We start from the raw sequence: 7140 nt of genomic DNA, 5'->3' as shown, positions 1-7140 counted from the left end.
CCTTTCAATGGAGACCTTCCTGCTTTGGTACATGGGTGAGTGTCCAGCTGTAGACAATAAGGACAGACCCCCAAGACATTAACCTCATCTACATAGCTCATGTACAATGCAGTTCAAATTTACAGAGTGACTGATTCAGAACAGTAACATTTTACAAAAAAAACAGACAAATACATTTATAGACTTTTTAAATATTTATTTAGGAAAATAGTGCAATGTAAAACAACGTAATACACAGGTGAAAAGTGTGATGAAAGGGGCAATAAGAGAAAAAACACAAAGTAAAACCCCACTAGCATGTGAATGAGGAAATAAGTAAAAAAGAAACATAAAAAAAACAGTAAATTACTCATCACCCTAATGTGTGAATAAGAAAAGCACACAACGTCGTTTTTTGGGGTGAGACGGAGGGCACTGATCGATGTTCCTGTGAAAGTACATTGTCATGTCCCTGACTAACGGGACACATTGATCAACAGCAAAATACACCATACATGACTGCTGATGTTTCTGTAACTCCTGCTGACTTTTCTTTGTTTCATCCACCCGCTGCATAATGTCAGTGTCCAAAGGATCCTTAGCCGTCTTCCTCTTACGGCCAATGGAGCTGGGTCAGGGCGATGGGGCCGATGTTGATGGAGCTGCAGGGCAGAGAGCACCTGGACGGTACGTTGAGTGTTGGTGCGAAGGGCCTGGGAGGTGAGTATCCTTGCCGTGTAGATGATGAACCAAAGGGCGATTAATCACCTGTAGATGGACCCTATGGACTCAGCTTTGTCTCTAGGCAGTCCAAAACACCATCCCCCTCCAACACAAAGTAGATGAATACATTGCAAGCAATCTCAAAACATCTCCATGGGCTCCTTTTGAGTTAAAATGCTTACTCAAAAGAACAGATTTCCTAAACATCTCAATCTATTTAGCACACACGCGCCAGAGGGGATGGCCTCCGTTTTACTGGATCTTGACCAATTGTGCTATTTTGTGTGTTTTTGCGCAGATCCTAACTTTTGTTTTTACATAAGGTTTCAGACATTGTTTCATAATGAAATATCTTCTGGACATCAAAACAGAGATTAATAGCCTCGATTTGGATGAGGACTTCTATTTCAACAAATTGGAAGCAAAGGACATAATGCTCATCCCAGAGCAGGCCCAAATCCCTGAACCTCGGAGGAGGTGGAGCTATAGAAGTCACCGTGCGGGATATCTAACAAGACTGCGATGGAGAGTGGATAAGTCGCCATTACCTCCCGTTTTATTGGCGTAATCCTATCAACATGAACTATATTATCCTATGTTTCACCAAGCTGAACAAGTACATGGAACATATAAATCTAGCTGAGTTTTCTATATATCGGCAGTACAGAACAGCTGCGTCCAGTAAGTTGAGTGGAGGTGGTGTGTGTCTCTGTCATCGAGACTTGGTGCGCAATCTCTAATAATAAGGAAGTCTCGAGCTCTTGATCACCTGAGCTAGAATACCTCCTGATAAGCTGTAGACCACACTATTTACCAAGAGAGTTTATCTATTTTTCGTAGCCATCTATTTACTACCACACACAGATGCTGGCACTAAGACCGCGCTCAACAAGCTGTATATGGCCATAAGCAAACAAGAAAATACTCACCTAGTGGCTCGGGAATTTAATGCAGGGAAACTGAAACCCATTTTACTTCATGTCTCCTGTGCAACTAGAGGCAAAAACAACCTATAGATCACCTCTACTCTACAGACAGACGCATACAAAGTTCTCCCTCGCCCGCCGTTAGGAAAATCTGACCATAACTCCTAAGATTGCATCCTACTACACCGGCTCTGATGCTCATCGGATGTGGCAGGAATGTGCAAACTATCATGGATTACTAATGGAAACCCAGCTGTGAGCTTCCCAGTGACGCGGGCCTACCAGGCGAGCTGAACCATGCATAAGAGCACCAGCTGTTCTGGACGACCGTGTGATCACGCTCTCCGTAGACCTTTTAAACAGGTTAACATTCACAAGGTCACTGGGCTAGACAGATTACCAGGACAGCTAGCAAGTGTCTTCACTGACATTATCAACCTCTCCCTGACCCAGTCTGTAATACCCACGTTTCAAGCAGAACACCATAGTCCCCGTGCCCCAGAATGCCAAGGTAACCTGTCTAAATGATTATCGCCCCGTAGCACTCACATCTGTAGCCATGAAATGCTTTGAAAGGCTGGTCATGGCTCACAACACCATCATCCCAGATACCTCGGACCCACTCCAATTCACATACCGCCCCAACAGATCCACAGAAGACAATCTCTATTGCACTCCACACTGGACCTAAACATCAAAGGGAGCACATTGGGGGAAAAAATGAATGTCTGCTGCAGTGTAAAGCACTGGTGCGATAGAGGGGAAATGACAGTAAGAGAGACAGAGGGGGTCTTAGCTGTTGACTTCAGGCTTGCAGTTGCACTGTCCGTCCGTCTGATGGTTTGTATGTCAAAGCTTCGCAACAATGTTGCTACTAATCCATGCAATCAATGACCGGTGCAGTCCAAAAAGATACAACCACGACCTAGAGCGGTAACACCAGCGATTGAGTTAAACACTTTACAAACTGAGCACGCTGAAAATTAACAAGACTTCTGCAGTGTTGCGCACACTATCAAACTGCTACGCCAACCGAGAGCTCTTACACAGAGCCGGAAGAGCTATCTTTATTTTCTCCTTCCTGACTGCTGATGTGCTCTGAAAGTGGCAGGGCACGGTGAAGGCTCCGTGCAGGATTTCGCCACACACCTTCGTGACTACAACTCAGCGTTCAACAACATAATGCCCATCTAAGCTCATTACTAAACTACGGACTCTGGGATTAAACACCTCCCTCTGCAATTAGATACTGGACTTTCTGACAGGTAAGGGTAGGCAACAACACGGGGGCCCCTCAGGGGTGCATGCTTAGCCCTCTCCTGTACTCCCTGTTTACTCACCCACCCACACAATTCCAACACCATCATTAAGTTTGTTGACGACACGACGATGGTAAGCCTGATTACCGATGATGAAGAGACAGCCTATAGGGAGGAGGTCAGCAACCTGGCTGTGTGCAGCCAAAATGAGCTGATCGTGGACTACAGGAAATGGAGGGCCGAGCACACCCCCATTCACATCGACAGGGCTGTAGTTGAAACGGTCAAGAGCTTCCTCGGTGTCCACATCAATAAGTACCTATCATGGTCCAAACACACCAACACAGTCGTGAAGAGGGCACGACAACGGCTTCTGAATAGCTTCTACCCCAAAGCCATAAGACTGCTGAACAGTTAATCAAATGACTACCCGGTCTTTATGCTTTTCACCCCTACCTACATGTACAATGTGTTCAATCACTCACCTAATCAAACCTAAGTATTACCTCAATCAATCACTCCAACTACTTTGTACATTGACTTGGAACCAGAACTCCTTGTATATAGCCTCGTTATTGTTATTTTGTGTTATTTTATTGTGTTACTTTTTTCTTGATCTATTTGTTAATTTTCTTACTTTGTTGAGAATGTGTTCATAAGTAAGCATGTCACGGTAAAGTCTACACTTGTTGTATTCTGCACATGTGACAAATACATTTTTTTTGACACACCACAGTGTCTGTTTTCAGATGTTTTAACTAGCCCTGATATCACAAGCACGGACTATTTCCCACACAATTTCTCCCATCCAGAAAGGAGCTGATTTCACATGTTCTAACTAAGTCTGTAACCATAGGATCAGAAAAACACACACCGTACAAAAGGACTTAGCTGTATGACAAGAGTACATGCCATATCTGGCATATTGGTGTTTTTTTGTGAACACGAAACCAATCCAGTTGTCGGACAATCGGTGGGACACACACGCCAGCCCCACTCCTCCTCTCCTTTACCCTTTTCAGATTCCGAACATACCGGTCCTGAATCTTTCTACATGTTTCTATGACATCAGTAAATGTTGTTACACAGTATCTCCCGCCAGCTGTTGCCTTTTGTGTGCTTGTCTGAATACAACCGCATTGAAGGGTTGTAAAGGTTCTTGTATTGTCTCACCAGCTCACACAGACGCTCCTCAAAACTGGACAGAGTCGGACATAATTGCAGATAGCAAATCTCGAAATAAAAGCACAAAAAAGGAAGCTTGCAAGTAGTAGAAGCGAAGTAGCAGAATATCCATCTTTCGTGTTTATATCACAAGGGATTCCGGAAAATATGTGATGTAGACACAGGGGCGGGACTCAATCAATACTTAGCCCTCAGTCTTCACATGGAATGATACGTTGTGCATCAATTTCCAGATAGAAAAAAAACTGTTGAACGACGGAGCATATTACAAGGAGCCGTGTGACGAAAAACGTTGGCCCTTTTTGCATACTTTGTGTAGACCCTTTAAGAGAGCTCCTCGATGAGCTTGAAACCTTGATAAGCTCATTTCCTGATGGCTCACCGCTCTTCGTACTTCGCGACTTCAACGTCCCAACGTCTTTCGATACATTTATTTCCTCACCTTGCCTTTTTTGACACCACTCTTTCCCAGTCTCTCCCCCCACCCCCACTCACAAGGCAGGCAAAATGCTTGACTTCATCTTTACTAGAGGCCTACTAATCTCACTGCAACCCCCTCCAGGTCTCAACCCCCTCCAGATCACTACTTTGTTTTCTTTTCTGTCTCCCTCTCCTCTAACCCTAGTCACTCAGCCCCTACCCAGATGGTCATGCGTGGTCAAAATCTTTGCTCTTTCTCTCCCACTACTCTCTCCTCTTCTATCCTATCATCTCTCCCTTCTGCTAAATATTTCTCACGCCTGTCTCCTGATTCTGCCTCTTTGACCCTACTCTCTTCCCTTTTTGCATCTTATGACTCACACTGTCCCCTTTCATCCTGGCCGGCTTGGCCCTCCCCTCCTGCTGTGTGGCTAAGTGACTCATTGCAGCTTACAGAACAGTGCTGCAGGCAGCTGAGTGAAAATGGAGGAAAACTAAACTTCCAGGGACCTTGCACTCCCTCATCTCTAACTTCTCTTCCTCTGTATCTGCTGCTACAGCCACCTTCTATCATTCTAAATGTCAAGCTTCTGTCTCTAACCCTAGGAAACTATTTTACACCTTCTGCTCCCTCCTTAATCCTCCACCCCCTCCCTCCCTTCCTCTCTGTGGACGGTTGATGACATCCACTCCTCATTCACTCAGCCTATTGAGTCCACTGGTCCCACTCACACAGAACTACCCTACACCTTTGAACTCTTTCTCCCCTTTCTCTTCAGATGAAATCCTGTGACTAGTGAGGTCCGGCCGCCCAACAACTTGCACGCTCGACCCGATCCTCTCCTCGAGACCAACTCTGGAGAACTACCATGCATCACTTCCCTCATCAACTTATCCCTGACCACTGGCTGGTTCCCCACTGACTTCAAAATATCCAGACCGGTATCCCTTCTTTTTATTTCCAAAACACTTGAGCATGCTGTCTCCGACCATCTCTTTGGCTATTTCGCTCATAATGATCTTATTGACCCTAACCAGTCAGGTTTCAACCGAGACTGTTCTTCTCTGTGTCACGGAGGCTCTTCGCACTATCAAAGCTGACTCTCTCTCTGTTCTCATCCTCCTAGATCTATCCGCTGCCTTCAATATCGTGAAACATCAGATCCTCCTCTCCACCCTGTCAGGGCTGGGCATCTCAGGCTTTGCACACCTGGATTGCATCCTATATGACAGGCCACTCCTACCAGGTGACATGGAGAGGATCTGTGTCTGCACCATGTACTCTGGTGTCCCCCAGGGCTCAGTTCTAGGCCCTCTCCTCTTCTCTCTATACACCAAGTCACTCGGCTCCGTCATATCCTATCATTTCTATGTGGATGACACTCAACTACTTTTCTCCTTCCCCCCTTCTGACACCTAGGTGGCGACACACATCTCTGTATGCCTGGCAGATACTGTATCTCCGCTTGGATGTCGGCCCACCACCTCAAGCTCAACTTCGAAAAGACCGAACGTCTCCTCCTCCCAGGCCTTCCCACTCCAAAACCTTACCATCACTGTTGACAACTCTACGGTCTCCCCCTACCATAGTGCAAAGAACCTTGGCATGACCCTGGACAACACCATGTCATTCTCTGCAACATCTGTAGAGTATGACCCTACCTCACACAGGAAGTGGCGCAGGTCTTAATCCATGCACTTGTCATCTACCATCTGGACTTCTGGAACTCGCTGTTGGCTGGGCTTCCCGCTTGTGCCATCAAACCTCTGCAACTTATCCAGAATGCTGCAGCCCGCCTGGTGTTCAATTTTCCCAAGTTCTCCCATGTCACCAGCTCCCCCCACACACTCCACTGGCTTACAGTCGAAGCTTGTATCCACTACAAGACAATGGTACTTGCCTACGGAGCAGCAAGAGGATCTGCCCCTCCCTACCTTCAGGCTATGCTCAAATCCTACACCCCAACCCGAGCACTCTGTTCTGCCACCTCTGGTCTTTTGGCCCTTCCCGCTCAGCCCAGTCCAAGCTCTTCTCTGTCCTGGCACCCCAGTGGTGGAACACTACAGTAAATACTATAGTATACCAGAGTTATGTCTGCAAAAACACTACAGTGAATATTATAGTATATAAATATAGTAATACTACAGTATTTAGACCACAGTATACTATAATATTTTTATGTGGGTTAGCTGTAAATGTGTAACATGTTTGAACAAACGTCTAAATGCATTCTATCCACTTGGTTGTATTTTTGTATTATGGTTGTATTGTGTTTTTAAATAGACAAATAAAATAAATCAAGGGATACGACAGTGTGGAGTAGTATTCTACAGTATACTACACAATTCTATAGAAAGCACTACATGATCGAGGGGGAACCTCAAAGGAAATCCCTGGCCTGTGCTCCCAAAGGACAGCAAGTTCAAATCAAAACAGCATCGACTAAGCTAGCAGCTAGCAGTCAAATTGAGCAAAAAAATCTAAAAGTAAGCACTACATGATCGAGGGATACTTCACTATAGAATTCTCCAGTATACTACACAATTCTATAGTAAGCACGACTACACGATTGAGGGATACGAAACTACAGTGCATAGTATTGAATTCTCCAATATAGGTTCTAAAAGAAGAGTAAAAACACACAGAC

General features: G+C 45.3%; 1 long non-coding RNA gene across 2 annotated transcripts; it reads left to right on the top strand.

The window, feature by feature from the left end:
• The first annotated feature begins 216 nt into the window (after nucleotides 1–216).
• Nucleotides 217–6487, top strand: LOC118940482. Of its 2 annotated transcripts, XR_005037027.1 has the most exons (4): nucleotides 217–666; nucleotides 5272–5434; nucleotides 5620–5739; nucleotides 5913–6487. It is a non-coding gene; the product is annotated as an uncharacterized LOC118940482 (long non-coding RNA). The 2 variants fall into 2 exon arrangements; XR_005037026.1 differs by lacking the exon at nucleotides 217–666 and having other exon boundaries at nucleotides 3284–5434.
• Nucleotides 6488–7140: the final 653 nt, after the last annotated feature.

This window comes from Oncorhynchus mykiss, chromosome 2, assembly GCF_013265735.2.
Source record: "Oncorhynchus mykiss isolate Arlee chromosome 2, USDA_OmykA_1.1, whole genome shotgun sequence".
NCBI classification, from domain to species: domain Eukaryota; kingdom Metazoa; phylum Chordata; class Actinopteri; order Salmoniformes; family Salmonidae; genus Oncorhynchus; species Oncorhynchus mykiss.
The sequence above is the reverse complement of the archived record's forward strand: the minus strand, read 5'-3'. Positions and strand labels throughout refer to the sequence as shown.